Source organism: Dendrobates tinctorius, unplaced genomic scaffold (assembly GCF_039654945.1).
Source record: "Dendrobates tinctorius isolate UK_male_01 unplaced genomic scaffold, ASM3965494v1 ptg000064l, whole genome shotgun sequence".
Classification (NCBI taxonomy): Eukaryota; Metazoa; Chordata; class Amphibia; order Anura; family Dendrobatidae; genus Dendrobates; species Dendrobates tinctorius.
Window position 1 is genome coordinate 21083266 of NW_027361732.1, and position 21735 is coordinate 21105000.

A 21735-nucleotide genomic window follows, 5' to 3' on the forward strand; every position below is an offset into this window, starting at 1 on the left:
AGTCCATTGTGGTTATAAATAATAATATATTACCCATCATTATATGATTTTCCTCTTCCTTATACATCAACCTGGGCTTCCTGCTTCCCAATCTAATAGATGTGTGAGTGGTTTGATCCGGTTGAATTGGCTTCTAATCTGCCTGGATTGCCAGATGTTGTGGTTTTGTATCCTCGAAAAAGTTTATTTCTTGTTTCTTTGCTACTAATATTGCTAACCTTTCCCTCTAAAATCACTAAATCAGTTTCATTTCATTTTTTTAACAAATATTCATTTTTTTACATTAACCTACTGTCTTTAAATTATTGTAAATAATAGAGGGCGCTACTTTATTGAGTTGGTTATTACGCACATTCCAGCCATTAGTTCACATCACAAGCCCTTCATAAAGAAGGCACTAATATTTTCTTATATGCTTGAAAGCATATACCCAAGCTTAGCTCACCCTTGCCATTAATAGGGAGCAGCGTAGTCCCATGCATGAGCCATAAGTTGTCTGGTGCCTCGGCCTCCAGTGATTTCCTTGACCCAGGATCTACTTCAATTCTTTTTCATCATACACACACGACTTTTCCTGAAACACTTTGTACTGACATGGGCAGCATATTCCTAATAATTAACTGTTTATGCCCTTTATTCCACTATTTTTGTATGACCTATACTTGCTGTTGCACTCTTCTGATTGTGTCATATATTTTATTGTTTGAATAGTATGAAATGTATATTAGTAACACTGTACCTAATTTATTTAAATGATTAGCAAATGCAATAGGCCTATATACTGTATATATACAAGTCTTTAGCTCTTTGTACTCACTTGATAATGGTTCTATCGAAGAGAAATGTTGACATTGTACACATCAGCTACTTGCACAAGCTATTTGCACCTTTTGCGTCTCAAGGATACGAGTGCTGCTTATAATTTTGCATTTTTGTACATCTTAGTTGTTGACCTGCAGGCTGAAAGCTGTCCTATTTATCTGTCTGTCTATCTATTCACTGTCTTTACAGTCATTTTATTTGTGTGCACAATACTCTGGACAGTTTCAGTAACTCTAGTCAATTGCTGTGTATATGTTGAAATGCACATTGATCCCCTGATGATCCACTGGTCAGAGTTTTCTATTACTGGATGCTCCCTTTACACAATTCAGGTCCTCTGGGCTGCTCCAATAAATTGGATCACACAACGTATTTTGGAAATATCTCTAAGGAACTTGCTTTAAAAGGTTTAGAGTCATCAAGTCAACACCTTGAAGTTTACATTGATAGCTTTTAATGTCATGGTCTTCCAAATATTTGAATCTATGGTAGATCTAAAAGGAAGCCTCAATGCTAAATTCGGAGAGGTTTTTATAACATCATGTAACTTAATTGAGCACATCTTCTTCTTCTGCTGCAAGAGTGTATTAACATTTTAATATCCAGACCTGAAAGGGCCTTTATAACCATTTTTTTTTTCATTTTTGTTTCTCCACATTTCAGAAACCACAATGTTTTATTTTTTCTTCTAAAATGTCTATATGATGCCTTGTTTAGTGGGGGATAGATGTATATTTTTGTGCTTTTAGGGGGCACATGTAAACTATTGTGGGTTATTATGTGCATCAAATACAAAGTAGAACCTGATTTTGATTGTTTCCTTAGCTTTTCTGTTCTTGCATTAATTACAGAAGTCTTCCATGACCTTGGTTACAGCCAGGCAGACTCCTCCACAATGTCTTTTACTTATCACATCATTTGAAACCCAAGACAAAAACAAATTGAACATATATCCTGATGTAAGTAAATACGTAAAAGCAATAGTGTATATAAATAAAGTAGCGTACTTAGTAAACACCGGTTTTTTATATAAAAGCGTAAAAGCTATATCACCAGCATCAAGGTGTACCAAGATCGGGATGGTCCTAACCACTGGTATTAAAACCTTACCATGTATCAAAATGACATCAGTGTGAATAAGGGCAGGGAAAGACCGGGTCCTGAATGGATATCCAGCAAATGGGAAGCTATGTAAACATTATGTCTAGCTCAAAGAATGGGAAGCCGCACCTTTACCTGCACTAAATGCAGAAATCTGATACTCAACAGAGAAAAATGAACTGGATTTTAAATTGGTATGCGTACCAAATAGGAGAATGCTCACACTGGCCATTAAACAGACAAAACCCAATACAGAAACAAAATGATCATATACCCTGCTGTAAGTAAATAAGCAATAGTAAAAGTGTATATAAATAACTCAGGGTAAGGTAAGGGTGTGGCCTCCCTTTCTTTGAGCTGGACATCACGTTTATATAGCGTCCTATTTGCTGGTTATCCATTCGGGTCCCGGTCTTTCTCTGCACTTATCCACAATAACATCACTTTGACACATGGTAAGGCTTTAATACTAAAGTTTAGGACCATCCTGATTCTGGTACACCTTGACACTGGTTTGATGGCTTTTACTCTTTTTTAAAAAAAATAAATAAAAAACGGTGTTTAGAAAGTACTTAACGTTATTTGCATGCACTATTTCTTTAATGTGTTTACTTTCAGTAAAGTATATGTTCAATTTGTTTATGTCATGGGTTTTGTCTGTTTAATGGCCAGTGTGAACATGCTCCTACTTTGCATGCAATCCAACTTATACTCATGTTCATTGTTTTTGTTTAATTATCACATCGCATGGTATAGCACAGCCAATTAGGAGGGACTATCATTGCATATATAACAGCAAAGGCAGAGAATGTAGCAGCCAATTTGTGATGAATCTGGATAGTGAAAGGGTGCCACAGCTTGCAGCTTAGATATAGTAATAGGCTGAGAAAGCCATGAAATAGAACAAATTTTACACACAGTGAGTGTTGTAGCACAATAGGGAAAAAAGGTTTATGTATAGTATGTGGAGAAAAGAGAATAACAGAGATTTAATTAATAGATAAAGATAGAACTGGATATGATTGATCACAGTGGCTATATTGCTGATGGTGCATTTCAATTAACCTTTTTTCATTCTTCATGTTAAATCAATTTATTACCAATTATGCTGAAAAAAAACTTCTGTAACTACCTGAAAAACACAAAGACAGAAATGTAATGATGTAACTGTCAACCTCATGAAGTGTTTGTGTCACAAAACGACTGTCTGTTCAGCACAACCACTGTTGCTGTTTCTTGGGTGTACCATGTACATAACATTCCTTCTTTACACTTTTTGGGGCAGGGGGAAGTATTTCATAAAAATTGAGAAAAATAGATACATAATGTTTTTAACTAATGTTCATTAGTTGAAATTAATCTATCGACACCCCACAACAGTACTACAGCCTTTTGCTGACCATTGTTGATTTAGAGTTGACTTTCTATTCTTTTTATGTCACCTATGTCTCTTCTCCTACCTAGTTTCCTCACTCGGGGTATGCAGAAAAATATACTACATCAAAAATTCTTCCAGTTGATGTATTACATGAAATGAAAAGTCAGTGTTTGGACTTGGATGAAATAGGGCAAATGAGGTGAAGGACATGTCTCAAATGCCTGGTTGGATTAGTAGCAGTGGCACTTTGAGGAAGGTCAAATATAGAGTAAAGAAAAGAATGAGCTGGGGTATGGAGCTCAGGACATTTCTCTCACTGGGACTACAGAGAGACCTCAGCTGAGTCAAGGATGATGTTGATGATAGTGTAATGGACAAGACCTGGGAGTCATCATGAGTAACAAGGAGGTATTGTCAAAAGGAAAGGAGGGTTGAAGCATCAGCAAAAAAAGAGTTGAACCAATTCCTGGCTAAAAGATTTTCCAGCGGCAACCTTGCTTCTTCAGCGGTCATCTCTGTATCAGGTGATGGAATGATATTGGATATCCATGCTTTTAGACACTTACTATAGAAACAAAGTGAGGGAATTTTTTTCTAGCTTCAGATAAGGCATTAAAATCAGCACAATATCTAAACAAAATGTCAGCAAAACTGTTACAGCTCCCATCAAAAGGCATCATTTTGCTTGGCTTATTAAAAAGCCAATGCTTCTTAATTTCTCAAACAGCAAACCTGTTGCTGATCCCAATATAAGGATAATTTATTGACAGCTTGTTAAAAAACATAGATTTTACTCTTTTCAAGCTACAAACCTGTTGCTGATCCCAAAACAGTAATACATTTTAGACAGCTGTGTAAAAACAAAACATCTATTTTTCTCTTTCCAAACAGCTGACCAAAAAGATTACATTTTTTGAAGAATCGATAAAAAGTTATAGTCTCTTCATTTATTCAATAAGTCTCTTGCTGCTTCTGAAAGAGAAACACCAAAATTATCCTCCATAAATATGTGACCATAAAGCAAAAAGATTAAGAAAATTCCTAAAAAGAGGCGCTTTGCCCACGGTCAAGTAGCAATAAAAATATAATTGATTTTATTTGGAACATAGTATAAAAACAAGATAAAAAGTGAGGAAAAGATACACCACTGGTACAGACAAACAGGCTGGTACACCCAGATAATGGTTACCCTTGGCGTTAGGAGTCTCCTTGTAAAATGAGTTAAGCTAATACAATCATATCATAATGAATCACCAAGGTACATAATTATGCCTATAATAATACAATGCTCACCAAATGTACAAAAATTCCATTGTGCAAACACAGCAAAAAAATTAAAGGAATATTTCCTATGTATATGACAAATATATAATACATATAAGCAGTTGGGGGAGCCACAGTCAAGACACCATGTATATAGAGGCAAAGTTGCAGCGGCAAAGTAATATCTATTTATATAATTGCTTTGTAATGTTTTCATTTCCTGTTCTGTCCAGGTGTCATCGTATCCCAGAATTACAAGCGGAGGAAGTTCACCAACTGCCATATTGGGACACCCAAGTGAGGGGTGTCTCAATTTGGAAACTACAGCTGGTTCCAACCTATTGCGCGGTACCACCAGCGGAACACAGTCGCTCCACACACACACTATATGCTCTACGCACCACTCTCACACTCTCACACACTCAAACTCACACACACTCAAACACTCAAACTCACTCACACACACTCACACTCTCACACTCACTCACACACTCTCACACACTCACACACTCACATAGCCTCTTGTGCAGAACCACCAGCGGAACACCATTGCACTGTGCCTGCGTGAATTCTGCGCAGGCACAGTGAATCATTCGGCTGATCCTGGCAGCAGATGATCAACGAGTCTACAGGCAGAGAAAGCCGGTCACATTAAAGGGGTTTTCCCACAAATGAAAGTTAATTTTAAAAAATTTCTCTGTCTGACCGTGTATGGAGCATACCACTTCTCCTGGGCAGGGGAGGAAGCAAAAGACAATACTGACATTACAGCAGAGGATCACAGAGGATTCATTTTGTGAGCTAAAATATTTCACTGACTGCTTTTAAACAATATTTTACATCACAAAATGTATCCTCTGTGATCTCCTGCTGTAATGTCACTATTGTCTTCTACTTCCTCCCAACCCCAGGAGCTGTGGTATGTTCTGTACATGATCAGACATAGGGGTGAGAGAGACAGAGCACAGGGGGAAACAGCTCAAAGGGACAACACATGAGGGGAAGACACAGCACAGGAAGGAGAGAGACAGCAGACGAGGGGGATAGCACATGGGGTAGACAGGTCAAAGAAGAGAGCACGGACGGGAGAAGTCAGCACATGGGGAAAGAGAGAGTGGATAGGTTGGTGAGCACATGATGGGATTCTCAACACTACAAAGCCTGCCCCTTTGTGATATTACTACCCTCCTGATGCAATAGCATCGGGCATCCATCTAGTCTATATATAAGTAGATAGGTGTTCAAGGATGTGGCACAAATGAGTGCCTACCATGTGAGCCAAGAACAAGGAAAGATATAATTACCTGGAGACAAGACCCACCACACCCGATGCATGTTTCACACTGAAATGCTTCATCCAAGGGTGGTTGGGTACTGACCAGATAGAGTATTTAAGTAACCACTACTAACTAATGAGCTTGTAGATTAATCAGATGTCCCCTATATGCCTGATTGCTCCTTGTAACCACGGCCGCCAATGCAGTGACCATGTTTACGCCATTACCCTGCGCTGTTAGTGCAGTGCGTTATTAAACAGGCTATTAGTTACCACCAGTTAACATCCACCATTTACCCATAACTATATATGATTGAGGTCACTTGGACATGTCTAAGGCTGTGTTTGTGTTAAAGAGCTTGAAAGGGGTTTAATACAGTCCTGCAAAACTTAAGAGTGTTAAAGATATCTTTTCTAAGTAATTGGAGACTAGGCAGTTTTTGGAATCTGTGTTTAATCAATTCACTAAAAAAATGGGGGAAAAATGTAATGAAGCTGGCAATTTTAAATGATTAAAGATTTGCTCATTTCTAGTATCTACCCTGTATTATAATAAACTGCAACCTGTCAATGGTTTTGCTTCGCATGCATCGTTATTATATTGAATATGTATCATGAGAAACCTTAAATAATGTCAGCTAATTTTACTTAAATACGTTGTATTATCAGTTTAATCATGATAAGCAGACCATATCATGGAATAGTGGCTGTAGAGTTGAGTGAAAGGTAGTTTTTATTTTTTAATTTCTTCTTTCTAAGCAGAGATATTAGTTGGTAAAGGTTAGGCTATAATTTATGTTATAGTTCAACTTTGTGTTACCAGAGTCTTGTCTTTCGGGGATTGTGCTATTGCCCTGCATGTGATTGACCAATCATACGTAGGCTTCAGCATAGAGTCAAAAAAAGCACAAAACCACAATACTTTCACAGAGTAAGACATGTAACTGCAGACAGTTCTAATGTCACTGCAGAGGGTTTATAAGTTTCCATGAGTACAGCAGAGATGAGTGTAATTACTGACATCTTTGACATTTTGTTTTTGCAATCTGAGTGGCTGACAGTACAGAAGAGTTTAGCTGTATTGTATTGCAAACTCGTATAGTGGCTCTGCCCTCACAATGCTGCAAGATGATCTGTACTGCCCCTCTAATCACGCAGTCTGCCCAAAGATTAATGCTTAAAGGTGTCAGTAATTGCACTCATCTCTCAGCTAAGACTAGTGTTAAAAGAAGACAGTCAGTCATGATATGTCCCATTCAGAAGTCTAAGCTATTTTAAAGCATAATTCCATTGGTTTTTTATTCCATAACTGAAATGGTGCTTTAATGGCATGTTTTTTCCCCCGTATATGTTGATTCCCTTTTATGATTGGTCAAATGTCAGTTATAACATAAATTATAACCTAAACGTTACAAGATAATATCCCAGCAATGGAAAGGAGAAATTAAAAAAAATCAAAACTATGAATTACTCAGCTCTGAACCCTCAATTCCATGATGTGGCCAGTATAACATACTCAAACCGGTAAAGCATTATCATCAAATGTATGGAAGTAGTGCAAAAAAGATTTTTTCAATTGTATTTTGTTAGCAATTTTGTTCATCTCCTTTAATTTTATTTATGCTAACAGATAACATCAAAGTTGAATGTCCAAGGAATCAAAGAGGCCGTGAAAGCCAAAGCTTGTAAAATTGTTAATGAAACACAACTGCAAAAAGTAAATTTTTAGCACCTGCATTCACAAAAAAATGAATTTAAGTAAACAAAAATATTGCTTCCAAAGTGGACAACCACTTTAATGACATTTGCAGAAAGTAAAAGGTGAACATATTTGTAACCTGAAATTTATGAAATATTGTACTTCAAAAAGGTTTGTCTTGATAGAGAATAGATATACAGGGACTAGTTCAATAAGGTGTTTACGCTAGCATTCTGGAGCAAACACCATAATAAATTGAAACATGTTTGTACGTCTCTAGGTTGAGCAAAAATACTGTGACTTTATGTCGTTTCTGTTAGGGTTGAGAAATTGCAATCGCAACCAGGGGTCCACCATGCAAAGGTGGCATGCTGCTGCTAGGTAATGGCGGACACTATATGGCGGTATAAAGGAAGAACACACGCAGGTTAACATCACCCGGTGTGTTCAAACTCTGTTACCTCACAGAGCCGCACTACCGCGGAACATAAATGCCGGAGCCTGTGTAGCTCACAGAGCTCGGCAACGGAGCGCACAGAATGCAGTCACAGAACTCTGCCCCAAGGACTCGTGGTGAGAGTCACTCTAGACCTTCTAAGCATGCAGCGTCGCACCTGCGGATGCCACTATAGACGCTGACTATGGTGGAGTGTCGAGCACATGCACCGTGGGGTGCAGAGCCACCGGTGGACACTGATGCCAGTCTCAGACTCTGCCTCTACCTACACCTAAGTCTGGGCACTTAACAGGCGAGGCTGCACAACACATGCGTACCAACGGTAGGGGTTTCTTAATGAATCATTCATCAGAGACATTCATACATGCATACAACACTCACTCCTCATAGTCTGGTAATGCAGCCTAAATTCATGAAAAGTCATGTGTAACTTATTCCAGAATGCTGACTAGAGTACAATGCTGGTGGAGGCACATGCCAGGTCAGAGATGATCCAAATTCATTAAGTGGCATGCTCTGTTGAATTAGATGCATCAAATCATGCAATCCCATTTTTTTTAACAGCATTTTTTATTTGATGATAAAAAAGAAAACAGATGAACATGTCCACAAACGTGGGCAAAATTCACATTTGTCTTCATTACAAAATCAGTCTCATCTTTTTAACATTTAACCCCTTAACCCCCAAGGGTGGTTTGCACGTTCATGACCGGGCCAATATTTTACAATTCTGACCACTGTCCCTTTATGAGAATAACTCTGAAATGCTTCCATGGATCCCGGTGATTCTGACAATATTTTCTCGTGACATATTGTACTTCATGGTATTGGTAAAATTTCATTCAAATAACTTGTGTTTATTTGTGAAAAAAGCGGAAATTTGGTGAAAATTTTGAAAATTTTGCAATTTTCCAAATTTGAATTTTTATGCCCTTAAATCACAGTGATATGGCACACAAAAACTTAATAATTAACATTTCACATATGTTTACTTTACATCAGCACAATTTTGGAACCAATTTTTTTTTTGTTAGGAAATTATAAAGGTTAAAAGTTGACCAGCGATTTCTCATTTTTGCAATACCATTTTATTTTTAAGGATCACATCACATTTGAAGTCACTATTGACGGGTCTGTATGATAGAAAATACCCCAAAGTGACACCATTCTAAAAACTGCACCCCTCAAAGTGCTCAAAACCATATTCAAGAAGTTTATTAACCCTTCAGGTGCTTCACAGGAATTTTTTGAATGTTTGAAAAAAATGAACATTTAACTTTTTTTCACAAAAAATTTACTTCAGGTCCAATTTTTTTATTTTACCAAGGGTAACAGGAGAAATTGGACTGCAAAAGGTATTGTGCAATTTGTCCTGAGTACGCTGATGCCTCATATGTGGGGGGAACCACTGTTTCGGCGCATGGCAGAGCTCACAAGGGAAGGAGCGCCGTTTGACTTTTTCAATGCAAAATTGGCTGGAATTCAGATTGGATGCCATGTTACATTTGGAGAGCCCCTGTTGTACCCTAACAGTGGAAACCCCCCCACAAGTGACCCCATTTTGGAAATTGTACCCCAAGGAACTTATCTAGATGTGTGGGAAGCACTTTGAACCCCCAAGTACTTCACAGAAATTTATAACGCCCGGGCATGAAAATAAAAAAATCATATTTTTTTCCACAAAAATGATATTTTTGCCCACAATTTTTTATTTTCCTAAGAGTAACAGGAGAAATTGGACCCCAAAAGTTGTTTTGCAATTTGTCCTTAGTAGGCTGATACCCCATTTGTGGGGGTAAAACACTGTTTGGGCGCATGACAGAGCTTGGCAGGGAAGGAGCACCATTTGACTTTTTCAACGCTGAAGTGGCTGGAATTGAGATCAGATGCCATGTTGCATTTGGAGAGCACCTGATATGCCCAAACAGTGGAAACCCCCCAATTCTAACTCCAACCCTAACCCCAATACACCCTAACCCTAATCTCAGCCCTAACCCTAGCCCTAACCCTAGCCATAATGGGAAAATGGAAATAAATACATTTTTTTAATTTTATTATTTTTCCCTAAGGGGGTGATAAAGGGGGGTTTGATTTACTACTTATAGCGGGTTTTTATGTTTGGCAGCTGTCATATGCTAAAAGACGCTCTTTATTGTAAAAATAGTTTTTGCATCACCACATTTTGAGAGCTATAATTTTTCCATATTTTGACCCACCGAGTCATGTGAGGTCTCATTTTTTGTGGGACAAGTTGACATTTTTAATGGTACCATTTTCGGACATGTGACTTTTTTGATCGATTTTTATTCTGATTTTTGGGACTCAGAATGAACAAAAACCAGCATTTCAAGAATTTCTTTTGAGGGGTGCGTTTACACCATTCTGCGTGCAGTAAAATTGATAAGGCGATTTTATTCTTCAGGCCAGTACGATTACAGCGATACCTCATTTATGTTTTTTTATGTTTTGGCGCTTTTATGGCAATGAAAACAATTTTATATAAAAAATAATTATTTTTGCATCGCTTTATTCTGCAAGGTATAACTTTTTTATTTTTTCACTGATGACACTGTATGGCAGCTCGTTTTTTGCGTGACAAGGTGACGTTTTCAGCGGTACCATTGTTGTTTATATCCGTCTTTTTGATCGCGCTTTATTGCACTTTTTGTTCGGCGGTATGATAATAAAGCATTATTTTTTGTTTTGTTTTTTATTTTTATTTTTAAGGGGTTCGCTAAAGGGGTTAACTAATGGGACAGTTTTATAGGGCAGGTCGTTACGGATACGGCAATACTAAATATGTACTTTTATTGTTTTTTTTTATTTCCAAAATATTAATATATTAGGGAATTTTTTTTTAAATTTATTTAGCGATTTTTTATCAATTATTTTTACACTTTTTTAAACTTTATTATACTGTCCCAGGGGGATCATCACTCTCATGTGTGAGATCGCTGATCTGACACATCACAGATTGCTGTGACAGATCAGCGATCTCACACAGGCAGTGCAAGCGGCTTCCGCATGCCTGCTCTTTGCAGGCACTGAGGAAGCCGGCTCCCTGCAGGCCCCCAAAGGTCCCCGCCACCATATTGGATCCGAGGACCTGCAGGGAAGGAGACCCCTGGAGCAGCGCAGCACATCGCGCTGCTCCGGGGGGCTCAGGGAAGCACAGAGGGAGCCCCTCCCTGCCGATGCTTCCCTAAACCCCCGGTACACTGTGATCGTGTTTGATCGCAGTGTGCCAGGGGTTAATGTGTCGGGGCGGTCCGTGGTATTCTAGAGTCTCTCTCTCTGTCTCTCTCCCCGCACCGCAGATCCCCCAACGGAGGCGTATGTCGTTCGAATGCGCTGATTGGTAGTGGCCGGCCGGGCGCGACCAATCAACGCCACAAGATTTTCGTTACAGACAGACAGAATTAGATGATTATATAGTAGATGAGCGAGCAGGCTCGGTAATGATTGTTACTCACCCGATTACTGCTGTACTCGTGGTACTCGGCGAATGCTGAGCATTTCCGGGAATATTCGGCGGGAGCTTGGGTCTCCGCCTTGAAAGTTTGGCGCTCTTAAGAGCGCCAATCAACATGCATGGATTGTCTGCCATGCACTGTAATGCCGCAGCCATCTTTGTTGAGGTATGACAGTGATTGGCTAGCCGCACAGCATCTTTAAGTCTATAGGAGACCTGCTACCACCATGCTCGTCACAGTCAATGCCTTTGTCTTGGTTGAAAGCAAGGCTAAAGTTGAAAAATGCATCAAAAATGCTTTGTGTGAACATAGCCCATGTGGTGGAGGAGCATTTTTGTTTTTGTTTATTTATTTTGCCTTTTATACAAATCATTATCCTGGAAAGGATGTTCCTTAACATATTTCCCAGGAAAATCTATTTTGGTTTCGTTTTTATATGCTTTATAGTGCACCTGTAAAAGTAGCGCAACACTCTGACAACATTGTTCACAGCAGTGACCTAGGAGTCAGAAATGGGGTCTGCGTCATGATATTCCCATGTCATTTGAGCACTGTTCCCATCGATTTCCACAGTTTTTAGACCCTCTAAAGACCCCTGGGGGGGCTACCGCAAAAATGATCGAGTTTCCCATAGTCTTACATTGGGCTCATTGCTCGGGTTGAGCACCAAAGCATTTTAGTGCTTGCCCATCACTAGTGAGCAGCTCTACGGTGTGTCCAACTGTGGGATCAGTTGTCTCTGGGCACTCAGCATGGTTTGAGGATGGAAGATCAGAGTGAAGAATATGCGGTACAGACTTACAGCCACTCAGACTTGACTGCATGGAAGACAGGGAGGTGGTGGTGGCAAAGTGACTGGAAGCATTATCCGCTATCCAACCAACAACCTTTTGACACTGCTCGGGGTTCAATAGTGATGTGCTGCTGCGGTATTCTAGTAATTGGGACAGGAAGGTCGAGTAAGAAGATGTGGGTGTATTTTGTGGCACAATTTCAGCTTGCCCATGGTCCAGCCTTGGCCTCTGCTTGCACCATCACAATCATGTCCATTTACCCGTCTTTTGCCATGCACCTTGCCCATTTTAAACGGAGAACAATATTTTCCACGTTCACTAAAAATGGCTGAATTTGGAGTGCAATGATATATGATCCATATGACAGACAAACCCCAGTTTAAAATATCTGGCCTGTAGATAACTATTTTTTTTTTAAGAAAACTGGTGTCAATAACTTGGAGAGCACCGAGTAGTGGCGAGCATGCTCGCTCATCACTAATAATAATTAGTGATGAGTGAGTACATTCGGCACTATTCATTACTCACATGAAAAGTACGGATTTTGAGCTATTCATTACTCAGCGAGTACTGTATTTTTCGCTTTATAAGATGCACCTGATTATAAGACACCCCCCCAAATTTGGTGAAGAAAAAGAGAAAAAAATTTTTTTATGTTAAATGGAGGTGTGTCTTATAAAGCCAGTGTCAGTCTTTCAAATCATATACCGTACATGTCCCTCATCCTGGTATCTATATAACTCCCATCCTGGCACATTGCCCCCTTGTGCTGGCACATAGCCCCCCATCTCATCCTGGATATGACCCCCTGGTCGGTCACAAAATAACCACCTGCTGGCACTCACATGGCCCCCCTCTCTCTATATGCCCCCCTGCTGACACACACATGGCCCCCCTCTCTCGATATGCCTCCCTGCTGGTACGCACACAGTCCCCGCATCCCTATATTCTCCCTGCTGGCATTCACACAGCCCCCATCCCTATATTCCCCCTGCTGGCACATATTGTCCCCTTATCCCTATATTCCCCCTGCTGCATTCATGCGGCCCCCGTCCCTATATTCCCCCTTGCTGGCACACATTGTCCCCCCATCCCTATATTCTCCCCTGCTGGCACACATGACCCCTCGCTCATATAATCCCCCCTGCTGGCACACATTGTCCCCCATCCATATATTCCCCCTGCTGGCACACATTGTCCCCCCGTCCCTATATTCCCCCCTGCTGGCACACAGCCCACACGGTCACATGACTCGCAGTGCACACTGGGATTCACGTGACTGCAGGTCCTATTGGTCACAAGATGGATGGTCCTGAAGCAATGAACATCTACTGCTGCATGACCTGCAGGAGGAGTATCTCAGCAGACACAGGAAAGCCACGGGGGAGCTGGGAGCAGAACGATCACTGGTGGGTGAGTATAGTGATGGGGGAAAGTGCAGGTACATGTAATATGCACCGCTCCCCTGTCTACCCACTCAGTGCTGCTTCAGCACTGAGAAGATGGACAGCAGGTGCAGTTAATATTACACGAGCCTAATGAGCGGGAGCACAGGACCTCCCACTGTCTCTGCAGCCCACAGCCAGTCCACCCCAGCTCCCTGACACCACGCCAGAGCTGCCCCCCCACTCTATAACACAGCAAGACACAGATTCGCATTTTAAGACGCACCCCCCACTTTCCCCCCAAAATTTGGGGGAACAAAAGTGCGTCTTATAATCCGAAAAATACGGTAACCAGGTATTTGCCTCGGTATATTCAAGTGACCCACCCAGCATGTTTGGCGCTTTATTTATAGCCAATTAACATGCTGGGCTGGCTTGCCAATTGTGGTAATTGCCAGCCCCATCTTTGGTGAGGCATTACTGTGATTGGCTGGCTGTCCAGCATCATAGAGACTATTTAAACGCTGCCGGTGCCATCTTGCGCACATTACTTCCGGAAACAGCATAGTGAGAGGGTAGTGTGAATGTAGGGAGAGTGAAAGGATCATATGGACAGTGATAGAAAGTTATAGCGAGTGTTATTTATTCCAAAAAACTCTTTTAAGAGCTGAAGACTGTTAAGATTAATTTTTTGTTTGTTAGGTTGGGATTTAAGGAAAGGGAGGGAGGGTGGGTGTTCTGATCATTGCAAGCTCTCTTCTATTTTCCGCTTAAAATACCTAATATTTGTCTAGTAGTTGTGCGACTGGAGCAATTCAGTTAGACATAATCGTACATGACAATTTAGCAGGGGCAGTCATTTTCATTACTCCGCACTTGGAGTGTGTTAACAAGCTGATTTAACAAAAATTATAATTTTCTATTGTTCTAAAAAATAGAGTATCTTTATATCTTTAGCTAGCAGTTGTGTGACTGACGCAATCTTATTACAGATAATCTTATGTGACAACTTAACAGGGGCAATAATCTTCATTACTCCACATTTGGAGTGTCTCAGTAAGCCGATTTGAAAACAATCATAATTTTCTATTAGTCTAAAAAATAACATATCTTTAGCAGTTGTGCGGGTGTCGCAATTCGGGTATTCGAGTACAGACAATTTAGCAGGGGCAATAATCTTCATTACTCTGCATTTAGAGTGTGTCAGCAAGCTGATTTAAAAAAAAATCATACTTTTCTATTTTTCTAAAAAATAGCGTATAGGGTCCTTCCAAATGTAGGAGTGAGGGCCCTCACAAATGTTAAAGTAAAGACATAAAGCCAAAATGCTCCGTGTGAACACATGCTAATTGGTAGGTATACATTTTTTTTTTTACTTTGCATTATATACATGTAATTATAAATGAAATAAGGTTTCTTAGCATTTTTCCCTTAAAGAAAATTTTTGGCTTGGTTTGGAAGGGCTTTTTAAAAATCCGTAAAACCGGCGCAATAGTCTGACAACATTATTCCCAGATACCATATGTGAGTCAGAAAGGCATACAGGCATATTCTCCATGCTGTTCCCATTAAGTTTTAGCATTTTCCCATCCATTTCAGCTTTTTTCTCAGGCCCCCAGACTTGTTTGCTGGGTCCAGAAGAAAAATATTTGGCTTTCCCATTGACTTGCGTTGGATTCGTTATTCGGTAGGAATCACAGCTATTAGAAATTATTCGCGCAGATTTTCCAGAATCCGAATATTGCACTTTTCGATCATCACTAATAATAATTCTTTATTTATCTTTTAATAGTCTGATATAATTAGCTTTATTCTTTTTGTTGTTTTTTACTATCCTTTTCACTTTATTTGCCTGAACTTGTAATGTATATTGTAACAAGAAGTTGGATATGTTTTATAACAACAACAAATCTCAAAGTCTTGTTCTGTTTGACAGAAATTAATGTGTTTATTAGCAATCCAGTATTGAACACTCCTCAGCAATAACTGATAAACATTCGGTACAACAAATGTGTATCCAATATTTAATAGTCTCTTGCCATTATAAAGTAATTTGAAGTTGCTGTCAGTTGTCGCGCACTAGAATCCACCTGCCGCCACTGCATACACAATTATTGGCCAATTACTGTAAGTCATGATAATTTCACCTGTGAACAAATAAAACAAAACAAGTTTGATTTTTTGCAAAACTAAAGCAATTTTCTGAAATATTAATTTGCACAATGATTAAGCAATTAGAAAACAATCCATGTTCCTCTATTTTGAAAAGTGTGTTAAAAATAATTAGAAACTACATTTAACAATTCTAAATTACTGTTCTGCATGCTTAGTAACTATTTTTATTTGTCTAAAATGCCATGTGAATAAGTTACCTGTTGTTTTATTAAGACATCTCCATGAGTCTTCTGATGCAATGGAAAAGTAGCATTCAGGTCATTGCTCTCAATTTTTCGAAGGCTCTCTGAAAAATAGAAAGCAGAATGCTATTAGCTACAATTGTGTCAGTCTTTATATTACTTACAAAATGTCTATTTTTTTTTTACTTTTAATAACAAATATCACCTGAGGCACCATCTTAACAGTCCCATGCAATTCCTGCTGCTATTACATTGTATTATTTAAGGAATATAATAATATACTGGATTCCAGCTCTTCTGGTTTGGCTGAATGGATGTAATAAACATCAACATCTTGCCTTAATTTTTGGATCTCTTCCAGACTGTCTTGATTTTTCTCCAGAATATCTTCTCACATGTCTCTTTGAGGCAACAATTAGCTCACAATATTCTTACTTTTCCTAAGCTCAATGTCTGGGTAAGACTTTTAGGGTTTAGAGTATGACAACAAGCAGTCATCCTGATACAGATAGTTGATTGGATCCATAACACTAATGAAAATGTTGTGATTTAAAGGGGTAGGTACATTTTTCTTACTATTTTAACATTAGTCGCTTACCACACAGCACTTTTGTCTATAACATGGCTGTTGATGGAGGAACACGTAAGCAGACCAGTCCATCAGTCTCCTTCAATAGAAAATCAGATTTCCAATTTGGGGGGTATTTTAAGTGGAAGACACTGATGTACATGTCTGGTCATATGCTCCTCCATTAGCAGCCATTTTATGGAGAGAAGTGCTATGGAGATTGTGAGCAAAGCTGCCCTAACTACAGAGAGTGCAAAATGCATATAAATGTGTAAATCTAGAAGTGGGAAACAGAGTGCACAATAGGGTAATACCTTATAGAAGGAGAGAAGGAGAGGGCTGGTTACACTCACCTGGTGGTGTTGTGACAGGTACAACTCCTATGTAGGCATGAAGAAAAATATCTGCTGCTGCCCTATAGCTGGTGGATAAATCCTCTAGGAGATATTGGATACAATTGGATGAACACGTAGGTGAGATGCGCTGCTGAAGTGAATCAATTCTTCAGATATTATGATGAGGAAAAGACTTTTAATTCACACCAGGTTTCAACGACGTACCGGATTCTTTTTACCGGCGACATTTGTTTTTTTTTTCACTTGAAAAAGACACTGGTACATCATTGAAATGCGTTGTGACTAATACATTTTTCCTCTTTATTATTTCTGATTTATTCCAGCCAACCTATGTGTTCATCCAACTGCATCTACCCATTACTTTAAATGTGGCTTCTCTTGCATACCCTGGTAGAGTAGCCTTTTATTTGAAAATCCAGAATTTATTTCTGTAATCGGTAAGGAAATTTTTCTGTCATGGAATGCTTTTCATGGAATAAATTTTGCCTGTCATCATCTAACTGCTAATGAACACTGCAATAATGGCAACAGCTACCTAATTTGAGACACTATTACTAAAATTCACAAACTCCTCACATGTCGCTTCACACAGATATGTAAACAAATTCACTGAACATACCCTTAGTCTTTTTACATATGTTAAGACATGAAGAAAACAATTTAACACAGATTGGCAAATTATTTACCCCCATGCACAAACTACATGTAGCTTGGCAGACTCAAGAGAAGAATTTTTGACTTGGTCTACAAATGCCCTGATATCATAAATATACAGTGGGCACAGAAAGTATTCAGAACCCTTTAAATTTTTCACTCTTTGTTTCATTGCAGCCATTTGGTAAATTCAAAGAAGTTATTTTTTTCCTCATTAATGTACATTCTGCACCCCATCTTGACTGAAAAAAGTAAAATTTTTTGTAAATTTATTTAAAAAGAAAAAGTGAAATGTCACATGGTTATAAGTATTCAGTCCCTTTGCTAAGACAATCATATTTAAGTCACATGCTGTTCATTTCCTTGTGATCCTCCTTGAGATGGTTCTACTCCTTCATTGGAGTCCAGCTGTGTTTAATTAAACTGATAGGACTTGATTTGGAAAGGCACATACCTGTCTAGATAAGACCTCACAGCTCACAGTGCATGTCAGACCAAATGAGAATAATGAGGTCAAAGGAACTGGCCAAGGAGCTCAGACAGAATTGTGGTGAAGCACAGATCTTGCCGAGGTTACAAAAGAATTTTGGCAGTACTCACGGTTCCTAGGAGCACATTGGCCTCCATAATCCTTAAATGGAAGAAGTTTGGGACCACTAGAAGTCTTCCTAGACCTGGCAGTCCAGCCAAACTGAGCAATCATGGTAGAAGAGCCATGGTGAGAGAGGTAAAGAAGAACCCCCAAGATCACTGTGGCTGAGCTCCACAGATGCAGTAGGGAGATTGGAGAAAGTGCCACAAAGTCTACTATCACTGCATTCCTCCACCAGTTGGGCCTTTATGGCAGAGTGGCCTGAAATAAGCCTCTCCTCAGTGTAAGACAAATGAAAGCCTGCATAGAGTTTGCTAAAAAACACATGAAGAACGCCCAGACTATGAGAAACAAGATTCTCTGGTCTGATGAGATGAAGATAGAACTTTTTGGTGATAATTCTAAGTGCTATGTGTGGAGAAAACCAGGCATTGCTTATGACCTTATAACTTGTGCTTATTTGTAAAAAAAAAAACAGAAATTTGGTGAAAATTTGAAATTTTCAGACTATAACATTTTGTGCCTTTACATCAGAGAGTTATGTCACACAAAAGAGTTAATAAATAACATTTCCTACATGTCTTCTTTATAAGGGTTAAAAGTTGACCAGTTATTTCTCATTTTTCCAACAAAATTTGCAAAACTATTTTTTTAGAGACCACATCACGTTTGATGTGACTTTAAGGGGTCAATATTACAGAAAATACTCAAAAGTGACACCATCTTAAGAACAATACACCCCAATGTGCTCAAAACCACATTCAAAAAGTTTATTAATGCTTCAGGTGCTTCACAGTATTTAATAGAATTCGGAAGGAAAAAATTAACATTCAATTTTTTAAAAAAAATTTATTTAGACCCAAATATTTATTTTTTTGCAGCCGGGTGTATAACACGTCAATTGCATCAACGCGTTTCGACTGAGAGTCTTTGTCAAGATCTAATCTTACAACATACTATCAATAGATATACGTATAGGGTGTGCAAAAAAATCATTGGATAGCCAATTAACATAATATGCAAATGATTTCAGAAAAGAAAAAAAAAACTAAAAACAGTTAAAGACAAATCGAAGGCTGAAAAAAAATATGCAAATATACTATTTACAGACATAATATAACCATCAACGATAAGATTCCCTACTGAACAATTTCCATTTATGATCCCCACCCCTATAGGGTTTTTAATCTTTTTCAATAGCATTAAATTTGAAGGAATTAATATTGTCTTTGTGGATATTTGTAAAATGCCTAGAAGCCGCAGATGGAGAAATCGCATTTGGATTCACTGCATCAGACAGATGTCTCCTGATGCGGATTTTAGGCTATGCGCACATGTGCGGAATTGCCGCAGAAATTGCTGAGGCAATTCCGCAACTCCCTGCCGTGGGAAATACGCGGGAAATGCGCATGCAGAATTCCCGTGAAAAACTAGCATTTTGCAAGCATAATTAGCTTGCAGAATGCTAGCGTTTTCCAAGTGGACTGTAGCATCGCTTGGAAAACTGATTGACAGGTTGGTCACACTTGTTAAGCATAGTGTTTAACAAGTCTGACCAATTTTTTTTTAATATTGCTGCTGCCTATGCGGCATCAATAGTAAAAGATATAATGTTAAAGATTTAAAAAAAAAAAAAAAAATCATGATATTCTTACCTTCGGTGGCCCCCGCAGCCTTCCTGATCCTCGTGATGCTCCAGGCAAATCCCATTCCCAGCGATGCCTTGTGACGATCACCCCAAATGATGTAGCATCACGAGACCGCTACGTCATCACAGGTCATTGTCGCAAGGCATTGCTGGGAGCAGGACTTGCCAGGAGCATCGATGAGGCCTGGGAAGGCTGTGGGGGCCGCTGCAAGGTGAGAATATCACAATTTTTTTATTTTAATTCTTTTTAACAGGGATATGGTACCCAGGGCCTGGAGGAGAGTCTAATCTCCTCCAGACCCTGGGTACCATCCGCACATGATCCGCTTACTTTGCGCATGGTGGGCATAGCCACATGCGGAAAGTAAGCAGATCAATGCATTCCTATGTGTGCGGAATTCCTGCGATTCCGCACAAAGAATGAGCATGCTGCGCATTTTTCCGCGATGCGATTCTGCCGTGGAAAAATGCGCAACATTAACACAGCATGTGCGGAATGCCATTGAATTCAATTAGTTGCTTTTTTTGTGTGTTTTCACAGGGTTTTTGCAGCATTTTCGTGGTGAAAAAATGCAGCAAAAATGCTTACAATCTGCAGCGTGTGCACATAGCCTTAAGGGGACATGTAGTGCAACCAATGTGTTGAAGATTGCAAATGGTTCATTCAATTTGATATATCACATATGAAGTGTTGCAATTCATGTAATCCTTAATAAAAATTGTAGGGTTATGCGTGGAACTGAACGTATCTGTTTTACGTGCATGCAAACAGGCTTTACATTTATTTGCCCCACACTTAAAAAAACCTTGGGTACTCAGCCAATTACCTCCAGGTGATTTAGGGCTACTGCAAAAAAGACTGGGAGAAAGGATGGAGCCTATAGAAGGAGCTTTCCTTGCTGAAAAGAGCACTGGGTTTTTGAGAATTTCTTTCAATTTGTTATCCTGATCTAACATGGGTAGATGTTTTTTTAATGATAGATAAAAATCTGCTCATAAATTGTAGTGACATGTTTGTCCAAAATTATAGGCTGATGGCCCATAAGTAGCCTATGTATGGTAGAGCAGGGGCCATCAGAGGGAGGTCACCTTGCCATGGTTGATGGGCTTACATGAATTGGCCAATTTGTGCACTAAGAGCCTTCATTTTCATCTATTACTGTAAGTTTTAAAAAAAAAAATTGAAAAGAATATTTTTGAGGATTATAATCTAAATTGATTGGTTTTAATGTTTTTCTGTGTTTTCACATGGCCTAGATTCATGCACATGTGCTGCTCTTTTAATCTGTCTATATATAAAACTGAATGTATGTATGTGTGTATCACCAACCAATCAAGAAGCATCTTTCATTTCACCAGAGCTGTTTAAAAGAAGCTGAGCTGTGATTGGTTGCTATGAGCAACGGTTTTCCTTGCAACCAATCACTAAGCAGCTCTCATTTCACCAGAGCTGGTTAAAAGAAGCTGAGCTGTGATTGGTTGCTATGAGCAAGTTTTCCCACTTAACAGGAAAACTGCCACCAAAGCAAAAATGGGTCATGGGATGCATTAGAAGAGGTCTGGGGACACGAGATGAAAACATATTTCTCCCTCTGTACAAATTACTCGTCAGACCACACTTGGACTATTGTGTGCAATTTTGGATGCCGGTGCTCAAGAAAGACATTACTGAACTTGAAAGGGTTCAAAGGCCAGCTACTAAAATGATAAATGGAGTTGGTTCACTACAATACCCAGAAAGGTTATCAAAATTAGGTCTATTTACTCTAGAAAAGAGAAGACTTAAGGGAGACTTAATATATATGTACAAGTATATCAGAGGGCAATACAGAGATCTCTCCAGTGAACTGTTTGTACCAAGGACTGTGACAAGAACAAGGGGGCATTCTCTTCGTTTGGAGGAAAGACAATT